Below are 13,018 nucleotides of genomic sequence, written 5' to 3' on the forward strand. Positions count from 1 at the left end.
TTTCTATCCACCTACTGTGGGGGCCTGGCCACCTCGGATCTGCAGTCGTACTACCAGGCCGCTCACCTCCTTATTCTGAACGAATGGTGGTACTGTGACGGGGGGGACCCGGCCTATGCCCTAGAGCGTGCTTTGATGGGCGATAACTCGCTCCATACCATCCTATACTCACCCCGACTGCGTACCTCGCTGCCAAGGGTTACCAGACTCGTGTTTGCTATATGGCGACAGGCCTTGCGTCGCGTGGGCTGGTGGGGCCGACTGACCGCTGAAACACCTTTATGGCGGAACGGCATGCTGCCTGAACTCTCTAAATTGCCAGGCTTTGATGGCTGGGATGCGATAGGTATCTCGCAGCTAGGTCAAGTGATGTCTGGTACGTCGCTCAAATCCTTTCAGGCCCTTAGTGCCGAATTTGATATGCCCCAATCTCAATTTTTCCGGTACCTTCAGTTCCGACATGCACTGACGCCCAGCATTGCCAACCTTGACTCACTCCCTGACTTTAGCCCGATCGAGGCGAAGGTCTTCATGGGTGATCTTGGGGACAAAAAAGTATCGCGCATTTATCAAACCATGGTCACCCACTGCTCCTCTACTCTTCTCTCACTGAAGGCGACTTGGGAAGTTGACCTCGGCCCCTTGGACGAAGACGACTGGCGAGAGGCCTTGGAATCCCCGAGGGGGGCGGCTATCGCAATGCGATTCCGACTCATCCAATTCAAAATTCTCCATAGGGCATACTATACCCGTGAGCGTCTGTGGAAGGCGGGCCTGATTGGGTCCCCGGAATGTCTGCGGTGTGGGACTGAGGTGGGTACGCTACTTCATACACTGTGGTCGTGCCCTAGGCTGGTTGGCTTCTGGAGGGGTGTTTGGGGCTGTCTGTCTGAGGTGTTGGGCTGGACCCTCCCCCGTACTCACCGTCTGGGTCTGTTGCACGTCCTGGAAGGGGTTGGTGGCAATATTTATAAGCGGCACCTGCTCCTACTGGGGCTGGTGGTGGCTAAAAGGGACCTGGCCCGAGCGTGGAAGAATGTGCGCCCCCCCCCCCTGACTGCATGGAAGGCTGGTATGGACTTCTGTATGGGCCTGGAGAGACCTATATTTGAGGCGCGAGGATGCCCCCGCAAACACTTTAAGATTTGGAAGAGGTGGGCGGACTATAGAGATCTAACACTGGACCCTCCAGTGGAGCCTGAGGAGGACCTCTAGCCCCGTACTGGCTGGCAGGGCCCATGTCCACGCACATTACCCACGTCATTATCTTACATCGTTACGGTTAGTACACACATGCATGGGGTTCGGGTGGGTTCCGGGTGGGATCGGGGAGTTGGGTGGGTAGGTAGCAATATAAGGTGAAGGTGGGGTGACTGTTTTCCGGTATCCTTAATTGCATCATCTCCTTGCTTGGACACTTGGTTAAGTGCTGTGATTGTATCGTAATGTTTGGTGGTGTAGTCCTGACTGTGGGCTGCCACTATATTTCATATGCTCATCTTCACCAATAAACTAGTTGTGAAAAAAAAAAATCAGCACGTCTGTAATAAGGTAATATTGATGTACACACAATACAACCAAGCAGCACGAAAGCTAATAATGATTCATAGACAGCAAATTATCCCATTAAGAGTATTCGCCACCATAACAGAAATATAGCTAAACAAAGACTCTGCATGCACATGCTGCAAGTCATCATGCCTGAATGTATGTTATGTTATGTTATGTTACATCCGCTTATATAGCGCGGCGGCTGCCCCAGCGAAGGGGCGTCCCGGCGCTTGACTAGACAGGAGAGTACACAACATACAGACAGGCTATCAGGTCAGTTTAGCAGAACAGGTGGGTTTTTAATGCCTTTCTGAAGGTAAGAAGGTCATTTATGCTCCGAATCCACAAAGGTAGTGCGTTCCATAGTTTGGCAGCCATGTATTGAAAGGAACGTCCTCCAGTGCGGGCGAGTCTGACACGGGGGATTGTGACCAGGTTTTTTCCTTCGGATCTGAGAGCTCTATTTGGAGTGTACTGCGTCATGAGATGACATAGCATGGGAGGTAGAGATTTTTTTAGAATCTTAAAGGCCAAGCACAGGGCCTTGAAATTGATTCTCTTTTCCACCGGTAACCAGTGCAGTTTTACCAAGGTCTTGGTTACAGACTCGAATCGGGGAAGCCCTGTTAGGGCCCGCGCTGCCGCATTTTGGATGCGCTGCAAAAGTTTTTTTTCCGCTTGATTGGCTCCCAGGAGTAAGGAGTTAGCATAATCTAAGCGGGAAAGGATTGTGGCTTGGATGATTACCTGACGTGTGGAGGGGTCGAAGAATTTTAATATAGGTCGTAAGTTGCGCAGGATACCAAAGCTTGTGGCAGCTACTTTTTTTGTGTGGCTAGTAAAACTCAAAGTTGAGTCGAACCACACCCCCAGGTTTTTTACCTCTGTATTGGGGTTAGGGGGGGGCCAAGAGTGTCGGGCCACCAGTCCTTTCCCCAGGCTTCGGTATTTTTTCCTACTATTAACACCTCCGTTTTATCGGCGTTAAGTTGTAAGTAATTGGCCGTCAGCCACTCAGTTACTGCAGTGAGGCCATGTTTAAAATTCAGTGCTCCTGCTCCGTTGTCATCACTCAATGTTACCACTAGCTGAGTGTCGTCAGCGTATGACACGATGGAGAGGTCCCACCTTTTGGCGACCTCAGCTAGTGGTTGAACATATAGATTAAAGAGTGTTGGGCTGAGCGCTGAGCCCTGAGGTACTCCCTGCATTATGTTGCACTTTTTAGAGACAAAAGGAGGAGTAGCTACCTGGAAAGATCTGTCTGACAGAAATGCTTTAAACCAAGCCAGAGCTGCGTTCTTCACCCCTGCTGCCTCCAGTCTGTACAGAAGCACCTCATGAGAGACCGTATCAAAGGCAGCGCTGAGATCGAGCAGGATCAGCGCTGCCGTTTGACCGGAATCTCTGATGGATCTGAGATGTTCTGTAACACTAAGAAGTGCTGTCTCCGTGCTGTGGTCTGCACGGAAACCATGCTGGGAGGCGTCCAAGATATTGTTGGCATAGAGGTGTGCCGTGAGGATGGTATTTACGTGGGACTCAGCAATCTTGGCAGGCCATGGCAGTAAGGATATGGGCCTATAATTATCAGGTTTTGTCGGATCTAAGTTAGGTTTTTTAATTATGGGATTAACCCATGCCTGCTTCCATTTTAAGGGGATTTCTGATGTTGCCAGTGATGTATTAATAATGTCTTTTAGTGGATCAAGTACTGTGGTATCTGCTTTCCTGAATTGCTCGGGCTTTAGAGGGTCGAGGGGAGAGCCTGATTTGATTTTTTGACAGAGTCCGACAAAAACCTCCTGATTTAGCTCCGGAATGCTGGTAAGTTCGGATATAATTTCTGTTTTAGAGGGGGTGAGCACAGGCTTTGCGGGAAAGACATTGTAGATTTTTTCAATTTTTTCCACAAAATGCAGAGCCAATTTATCGCAGAACATCTGTGATGCAGAGATGTTAATTTCTGCTTTTTTTGTGCTCAAATCTTTCAGGATTTTAAAGATTATCTTGGAAGGATTGGAACTTACATTGATTTCATTGGCATAGAAGGTTGCACGGGTTTTACAGATCTGCCTGTGATACTTTTTCTGAGTTGTATTGTATTGAGCTTTTAGGTCGGGGTCATAATGTTTCCTCCATTTACGTTCTGCTATTTTACAGCTTTTTTTCAAGGCTAATAGCTCTTCGTCAAACCAAGGGCTTGACTCCTTGGCCCGTACTTGAACCCAGGAAGTAGGAATCAGTATATCCAGGGCCTGGGTTATCCAATTACAGTAATTTTCATAACATAGGTTAGTGTTGTCAGAGTGGGATAACGGTAGTTCTTTGAGCAAATTAGCAAAGTCTTCTAACCGTAGTTTCCTCCACGGCCTCTTATACATCTTGTGTGTTGGCCTGGGCTGGGATTTAGCCTGGTTGGGGATGGACATAATGGTCAGCAAGTGATCCGTCCATGTCATAGGTATAGGCAAGGACACCACGGCCTCTTCTATGGTAGTAAAAATGGGATCTAGAAGATGACCTCTAGTGTGCGTTGCTCCCTGGACCATCTGTCTAAGTTGAAACCCTTCTAAGTCTGCGAGTAGATTAGTTATTTTTGTCTCATTACTGCAGTCAAAGTGTATGTTCAGGTCTCCGAGAATATTAAAATTCGCTGTTCCGGCGGCCAATGAACATACTGTCTCTAATAGTGTTTTTACAAAGTTGCTTTCATTTCCCGGCGGTCTGTAAATTAGAATGCCTGAAAAGGATAGATGTGGGTTTATTTTAATGGTGTAGCGAGCGCTCTCGCAGCCTGCAATTTGTAGCTTAGTGAAAGTACATTCGAAATGGGATCTGGTCATTGCCGCTATCCCACCTCCTCTGGTCTGTCTGTTTAGGGAGTGGATAGTATAGCCTGTAGGAGTGGCCAGGTTAGCTACCGATGTTATTTCATCTTGCATCCAAGTTTCAGTAATGAATAAAATGTCAAGAGATTGGTCGATAACTAAGTCATGTATTTGTGAATAATGTTTTCCAAGAGATCTTACATTCAGTTGTGCAACTCTTACAGAGTCACGCGCTGGTGTAGACAGAGGGGGTTGAGGGGGGGATATATATGGGAGTGAATATCCACACACACAGCGAGTGCCACTTTGCACCAGATAGGGGTCGATTTTTTTACAGGTCAGGTGTATGGTGTTAAAGCCCATCAGCTGCGCCTGAGTGTAAGCAAGCTGGGTTACCTCGATTTGGCCAGCATCATCAGCATCATCAACCACAATTGTATTGCCGGAATTGAAGAAGGCCTAGCCGTCATCTATAGAAAAAGATTAAAAATAACACACATCTAAAACCTTGCTATAAATGTCTGCAAATCCACAACAACTCTTGCTTCCTTCCTCTTAATACATAAACCACCATCTAGCAATACAAACTTAAAAGATGTCTTACTATTAAAGCGAGCAAGATGCTTCAGCACCACCCGATTCGGGTGGTAAGGCTGGTAAGTTACCAGCCTGCTTCTTAGACCGCTCTCCCTCACTGGTACCCTGCCCGCTTGCCAGTCTCTCATCTATCTGCCTACATTAACACCACAAAGCTTGGCATAACTGAAGGCTACGTTTCAAGGGGATTTCATGATCTTTGTCTTCTTTGACCTCAACTTAATTCCCAGTTGGGATTGGAGCGCTTCACAAGAGCACTAGTTACATTACACAAGGTCGGATTCATATTTTTTGGCGAGATTAAGTAATTTGCCAAGAATCGCAGAATAGTTGGTCAACGCCGAGACTTGAACCTGTTTCCCCAGTTTCTCTGGCAGTAATACTAACACTTTCCCACTTCTCCCCAACATACAAATATGAATGAATTTGAAAAAAATAAAGACTGGTCATAAAATCATGAGCTTTCTTGAGCAAAGTCGAGCGTGAACACAAATTGTTGAGCAATGTATCTAAACAAATGGGTTATACACTGTCCCAGTGTTTCTTTATTAATTGTGAGTCGGGTCTAGGAGGGTTTGGCTCTTGTGACTACAAGCATATATTATTGATGAAGTGTCTCTGAAATGCTTGAACCAGTGCAGTTGTGACCCTATATACTTGTACACGGAGGGTAATTGTGTTTCTAAAAAAAAATGCTGCCTCAGTGCCTCGACCTTTACTTTGCGCAGACACAGTGAAGGAAAGGTGACGTTCTGGTGGTATTGCCACATATTCTTGTTATAACAGCTTGGGTGCTGCAGGGTACACCTCTGATGTCGAAAACGACGCCAAACATGCCCCAGAGCCACAGTTACGTTAAAGCCTATGACTTGTCCCACCTTCATCTCCTTTATTTTTTTATTTATTTACCGAGCCTCCCCATTTAGCGGCCTGTCGGAAACAAATCCACACAATACTGGGTTTTTCCTTTGAGAAGCTAAAAACCAGCTGGTGGGAGGCCTGAGCCGGAGCCGGGCCCTGAGCATAGATTGTCAACTTAACTTTTATATTTTTCGGGTCCATACCTGCAGCAGGTCCCGTCGGAATTTATTATCACACGTCCCCGTCCAACAACGCTGAACGCTCCAAAAATAATTCAACTAGTGCAGGTGGGTGATGACAGACTCGACGACTTGGTGTTGAGGCCTCATACCAGACAGTCTCTGTCCCTCATGCGCAGCGCACGAGTCACGACCACGAGGAGGATTGGAGGAAGGGTGACTGGCCGTGGGCCGGCCCGATTTGCCCAGAAACTAAGAAATGCCCAATCACTGAATGGCTTAACACTAAGCCACTACAGTGATTGGGCATTGCTTGCCCACCACGTGAGATGCTCCCACCCCCGCGGTGAGACACTAGACTGCTGGGAACAAGAGAACAGACACAGTCGTAGTACTGTTACAGGAGAGTACTACAGTAGTACTGTAGTAGCCAATCCTGACGCTGCTCTCTTTAGAGGAGAGCTGCTCTCTAAAGAGAGCAGCATCAGGATTGGACTGAGCATAAAAAAAACGCCGCTCATTTTTCAAGCACTGGGGTATGTTGCATAGGCAAACCCCGTACTCTGCAGTGCTTGCTTTTCAAAATCCACTGAGTTTGCTAGCTGCAGAAAGGCAGCGGGCAAACACCACATGCGCAGTGTGCACTGTGCCGGCACTCCAGCGCCACCCAGTGTCAGACAGTGGTGACCATACTGTGACATGAGTGAAGGTTGACACCCCGGCCGCAGGGCAATAATTATCGGGCAATTAATTCGAGCGGCACGTTAATTTATAAAACTTTTATTAACGCGCCGCTCGAATAAATTGCCCGATAATTATTAGTGGGGCAACGCCCCACCGCCCAAATGGTAAAACCGCCACTGCCTGGTAACTGTTCAAGAAGCCGTGCCAGGGACATATTTTGTTGCTGAACTGTAAATGGAGCATTGATAATTCTCATGTAATGCTCAAAGACACCGTAGGCTTGACTCACAAACTGCACTTTGTAGTATTTTTTGTAGCACAACATAAAGTGCTACAAAAAGTATGTGTGGCATTCTCTGCCCCGATTGTGGAGTCTCCGCAAATGTAAGTATAGATTTTAGTAGTAAATGTGGGAGGGGCACAGGTGAGTGGGTAGGAAAAGGGCAGACTTACTACTAACGGTGATAGGATTCGGGCAGAGAAAGGGGTTACTCTAAGGTGCAGCATATCGTTGTGAATCAGGCCCTGTGTATTGAAGACCTGTCTGACCAATCCTGACATTTTGGCTGTGGTAGTTGAGAAATGATTGCAAATGATCCAGACAAGGTTTAGACTTGCCCACAGTATGCCATGACTGGCTTTGTCTTAAGCAGCGTAAAGGTCGAGGAGTAGAACAGCTGTTTTTTGTCCTCATCCACGGAAAGAAGGAATTCTTCCAAATAAAGGTTATGGTGGTTTTGGTACTCATAGCTTTTTGTAATCTAGACTAATGGTCACGGACAAGGTTATTTAGCTCCATATACTGTGCAAGTGTGCTTTCCAAGATTTTATTGGGATAGGCTGGAAATAGGTTGGTAGTTCACCAATGTCGTCATCTTAGCACTTTTTATTTTTACAAAAGAGCTGCGGATAGTAGACTGGTGTTGTTCATGTCGAATCACTGGCCTCGACCACATACCTATTGAGAAAGTAATACTGTCAATAATGTCCTCGTCTTAATGAAGTGCTCTGTAAATTCAAGTGATCACAAAATCATCATAAGTTTTTGGTACATATTCAGCATTAAATTGTCCATAATATAACCATGAGTCAGAATTGCATTACCAGGGAAAAAAGCTATTTTTGACTTTTCACTTTTTGTTTTATCCAGCCAGAGTATGTGCTAGGTTTCAGTGTGTTGCAACTGAGTGGCATCATTTACAAGCCCATTGCACTGCTGGTACATCACTTTTTTTTGATGCACCAGTGGTGCAGTGTGCCCGCCCATATTTACAAGGCCAAGTAAAGTCACCCTCCGTGACTTTTCATGGCCTTGTAAATATGGGATCCTTTCACTCATTCCATGGGTGTTGCTGTGTGTGTTTTCCCATGTATCATCTGCGGAACCTGACACATTCCTAGATTTACAAAGTTTTGTAAAGCTGAGGATGCGTCAGAATCCTACGCCTCCCCAAGGGAGGCGTAGTAGTGGCACAACTAGGAGAAATACTTTTATTTCTCCTCTTTTTTCCTCTTTGCACGTGTGCTGCATTCCACAACACGCATAGAAAGAGGAAAATGCCATCAATGATTGTTTTTGTGCACGAAGGTGTCCCTTCCTGCACAAAAACAACCATCCCCGCAATTCAGGCACCTTTGCAACATGACACAAGGGTGCCTACGCTGGAGCATGGCAGTCAAGTGTGCATCTGCGCAGGCGAAAGCACACGGATACATTGTATTGTTGTTAATACGACGCATCCCGGAAACGATGGAAATACCTGCAGGCCAAGTGTATGTCTCTGGCCTTTCTAATTATCATCTAAATGTCCCCATTACCATTTTAGGGTGTGACTGGAAGCCCCTCCACCCCTGCAGATCATCATGAGGCATATTTCTGCCTAAACAAAAGTATGTGTCATTGATATGTAATACTATTAATCTGTACATAACCACTTTTCTTCACAAAGACTAAGGGCCAGATTAGGATTGCGGTGAATCCGCAGCCTCCGGGCCAGCAGAAGCCACCGCCGGCCCGGAGGATGCGGATTCACCGCTGCGGTGAGAGAAAAGAGCCCCCGCCAGATTAGGATGGCACGGGGGGTCATCTGCGGACGGGGTCCTCAGTGGGGCGAGGTCGTCTGCGCAGTTGCTGATCCACTTCGTGAGGTTGTTGGCGGCCTGGCTAGGGTTCGCTGAGCTGGTGGGAGGGTGCTGGCTCAGGGATGCGGCGAGCTGGTCGGCTGTGATCTTGCTCCAGCTCCTGCGAGGAACCTGTTGCTGGTGGTGGTGGGTTGTGGTTCTTCTGAAGCTGAAGTGGACGCAGCTGTGGTCCGTCCAGTGGAGTCCGGTGGCGTGGCTGTAGACGATGTCCTTGCTGGATGAGAAGACGGCGTCGAGCATGTGTCCGGCGCAGTGGGTGGGGGTGGTCACCAGCTGCTTGAGACCGAGGTTGGCGAGGTTGTCCAGCAGGGTGGTGGTGTTGCGGTCGTTGTTGTTCTCCAGGTGGAAGTTGAGGTCCCCGAGGAGGATGTAGTCAGCGGAGGGGAGGGCGTGCGGGCTGATGAAGTCGGCGATGTCTTCGCTGAATTGTGTGCGAGGTCCCGGGGGTCTGTAGATGAGGGTGCCTCTGAGTGTGGTCTTGGGGTCTGTGTGGATCTGGAAGTGCAGGTGTTCGGCGGTTGTGAGGGTGTCGTCGGTGTTGGTCGTGATGCGGATGGTGTTCCTGTGGATGATGGCGATGCCTCCTCCCGTCTGGTTGGCGCGATCCCTCCGGGAGATCTTGTATCCATCCGGGATGGCGATGGCGATGTCGGGTGCTGAGGATGCGTTCATACAGGTTTCCGTGAGGAAGGCGATGTCTGGAGAAGTGGCATCGAGGAGGTTCCAGAGTTCGATGGCGTGTCTGTGGACAGAGCGGATGTTGAGCAGGATGCACTTCAGGTGGTTGCTGCTGGTGTTCGGCTTGTTGGATGCTGGTGTAGTGCAGGTCCGGTTGCAGGTGAACTTGCAGGAGTGGCAGCTGAAGGGTCCGTGGGTGCGTCTCGGAGTGGCTCGGTGGCATCCCGGGGATCGGCCAGTGTTGAGTGCGTTGAGTTCGGTGGCGTCGTAGGTCCGGCGGATGGGCTGCTGTCTGCGGGGGCCAGGGGTCCTGGCGCTGGGCGCGGTCCTGGCGCGGACGGGCGCATACGGGCTTACCTTTGGCGCGCCTTCGGCGCACAATCGGCGCGCCCGCTGTGCGGGCGCACGGTCGCCATTTATGGCCAAGTGCGAGGGAGGGAGGAGCAGCTGGGAGGCGGGAGCGGGGAGGGCACAGAAAGAAAAGGGGGCGTGTCCGATCTCACGGCGGCGGGAAGCGGGGAGCGGGGCGGGAGGGCACAGGGGGCAACAATGGGGACAAACAGCACAGGGGGGCCCACAGAAAGCGAGAAAAAGGGGCAAAAAAGCCTAAATTAGGCAACCAGGCAACAGAAATAACTCAGCAGACACAGACCGCAGGAGACCACGCCGAGTGAGGCAGGGGGCGTGGTCAGCCGGCAGCAGGCAGGCTCAGCGAGGCAGGCGGGGAACACACGCTACAGCTGGTGGCCGTGCGGCGCGGGGGTGTCCTAGGAATAGGTCACACTCACCTGCGCTGCACGGTCGCCATTTATGGCCAAGTGCGAGGGAGGGAGGAGCAGCTGGGAGGCGGGAACGGGGAGGGCACAGAAAGAAAAGGGGGCGTGTCCGATCTCACGGCGGCGGGAAGCGGGGAGCAGGGCGGGAGGGCACAGGGGGCAACAATGGGGACAAACAGCACAGGGGGGCCCACAGAAAGCGAGAAAAAGGGGCAAAAAAGCCTAAATTAGGCAACCAGGCAACAGAAATAACTCAGCAGACACAGACCGCAGGAGACCACGCCGAGTGAGGCAGGGGGCGTGGTCAGCCGGCAGCAGGCAGGCTCAGCGAGGCAGGCGGGGAGCACACGCTACAGCTGGTGGCCGTGCGGCGCGGGGGTGTCCTAGGAATAGGTCACACTCACCTGCGCCGCACGGTCGCCATTTATGGCCAAGTGCGAGGGAGGGAGGAGCAGCTGGGAGGCGGGAGCGGGGAGGGCACAGAAAGAAAAGGGGGCGTGTCCGATCTCACGGCGGCAGGAAGCGGGGAGCAGGGCGGGAGGGCACAGGGGGCAACAATGGGGACAAACAGCACAGGAGGGCCCACAGAAAGCGAGAAAAAGGGGCAAAAAAGCCTAAATTAGGCAACCAGGCAACAGAAATAACTCAGCAGACACAGACCGCAGGAGACCACGGCGAGCGAGGCAGGGGGTGTGGTCAGCCGGCAGCAGGCAGGCTCAGCGAGGCAGGCGGGGAGCACACGCTACAGCTGGTGGCCGTGCGGCGCGGGGGTGTCCTAGGAATAGGTCACATTTACATTTACAGAAGACACTGCTCTTCAAACTACATTTGATCTAAGTGTTGGTGCTTTTGCAATGAATGTGGATAACCTAGGAGCTGAACTCTTATTTAAACAAGCACTGGCGTTGCCAGTAGGTCTCGTAGAATGCAGTGCATCCTTCTTGCTCTAGTAGGGCGATTAGCCTCGCCCCGATTAGCCTCGCCCCTGCCATCGCCTCTCTGGCTGTCTTATCGCTTCAGCTCCTATGGACAGCTGGCACGCGGCCTCTGGATGCAGGCGTTCTGAGAGCTGCCCATCACTTCGAGGCTGCCCCACTGTGGCCGAGTCTGCTGCAACCAGACAAAGTCATGGGCGTCCATGAGACCAAAAACAGAAGCATTCCACGAGTAAAGTGCGGGCGTGAGGGCAGCCTGACAAACCTGTCCCGACACGTGAAGACATGCTGCAGCTCCTGTTACACAGGATGGTTATTAAGTAGTAAATGGCCAAGGGCGATCCTTTAAAAAAGAACCACATACCATGCGAGGTGCACGTTTTAACCTTCTACTAGAGAAGGAAGGAGAAAACACCATTTCGTCTTTATAAAACGAATAGTGGTGCAGCGACGTTTTATATGGTTAGTTTCCAAAGGAAAACATTTTTAAAAAACACATGGCCAAATACATGTGATAAAAATGTGCAGATGTAACAGTCTCTACGGGTGTGACTTAAATAAAGTTTCACAAAGCATGAAAAACGTAGAAGCACAATGCTGTCGGTATTGTGATATAAAGAAAATACTTGGGTAAAAGTGGCTGTTGGTAATTAGAGAGTGGCCGGAGGGAAGCCGGATGGGGGCAGGAGAGCTGAGATAGCGTGTTAGGGGAGGAGAAGCCGCAGAGCGCACGCTGGGCGAAGCCCTTTGATGTGCTGTGCGGCCGTGAATGCCAGCGTGTTAGGGGAGGAGAAGCCGCAGAGCGCACGCTGGGTGAAGCCCTTTGATGTGCTGTGCGGCCGTGAATGCGCGTGCTTGTTTGCTCACGTGATTCACGTGAACTTCAAGAAAACCGCACGAACGAAACCCTTGGTTTCACGATTGTTTTGAGCACTTGAATTCTCGCTCCCTCAATGCGCTTGCGCGCATTTAAAGGTCACGAGACCTAAAAAAAAAAACTCGCTGTTAGAGGAGATATCTCGCCATACAATTATTAATCCACAACTATTTTAACAACCAAATACTTTTCCATCTTCAGTCAAATTGGAAGATACACATGTTGCCCTTTAACTTATACTATTCCCCCATAAGACTCAGTATGCCTCACAAAAGGGTAGGAAGTAACAATGTTCATTACTGTATGGATTTTCATTTTGAAGTGGCAGTGAAGTGAATTGTTTGATAGTACATACTCATCATAGCTAACTAACTAACTAGATAAATAAATAATAAAGGGAAAGGAGCCACGATGGGCTTTGGGTGGAACGGCAAACTCCACCCTATGTCATAATTCAGAATTGATCCACCATGAAGCGTGTTCACAATGGCTGATTATTACCTGCTCTGAGCAGTTTGCTGTTAATTTTTTTACGTATATTATGTAAACACGACCCAGTAGATCCTTGTGGCTCTTTCACAAGCACACTTATGGACCACATCTCTATTCTGACTGAAGGACCAGACAAGTTATTACCCACATTCTCCCTCAACTTACTTAGAGATAATGAATATTTGGTACATAACAATACCGCAGAGTGTCAGGCATATTTATTTATATTTATTTTTGTGACTTCTGGCATCCTTTTGTAGGAGTGGATACAAGAAATCCACACTGTTATTTTTACCAGCTATAATTGAAGTTATTTTTAGTGCAGCATAAGCAGTAAATCGAAGTATTATGGAAATTAGCATCATGTTATGTGCGGTGCACTTTTAGAATTCCTACATGCTTAATCTTAAAGCAT

At 49.3% G+C, this 13,018-nt stretch overlaps 1 long non-coding RNA gene across 2 annotated transcripts in view; it reads right to left on the reverse strand.

Annotated features, from left to right (window-relative positions):
- The window catches only part of LOC144771668 (uncharacterized), a 305,772-nt gene that overhangs the window by 98,966 nt on the left and 193,788 nt on the right, over positions 1–13,018 (reverse strand). For both annotated transcript variants that reach the window (XR_013599420.1, XR_013599419.1), the window contains exon 2: positions 4,779–4,852. This is a non-coding gene — a long non-coding RNA (uncharacterized LOC144771668). The remainder of the gene's footprint in view (positions 1–4,778; positions 4,853–13,018) is intronic.

Source organism: Lissotriton helveticus, chromosome 8, assembly GCF_964261635.1.
Source record: "Lissotriton helveticus chromosome 8, aLisHel1.1, whole genome shotgun sequence".
NCBI classification, from domain to species: Eukaryota; Metazoa; Chordata; class Amphibia; order Caudata; family Salamandridae; genus Lissotriton; species Lissotriton helveticus.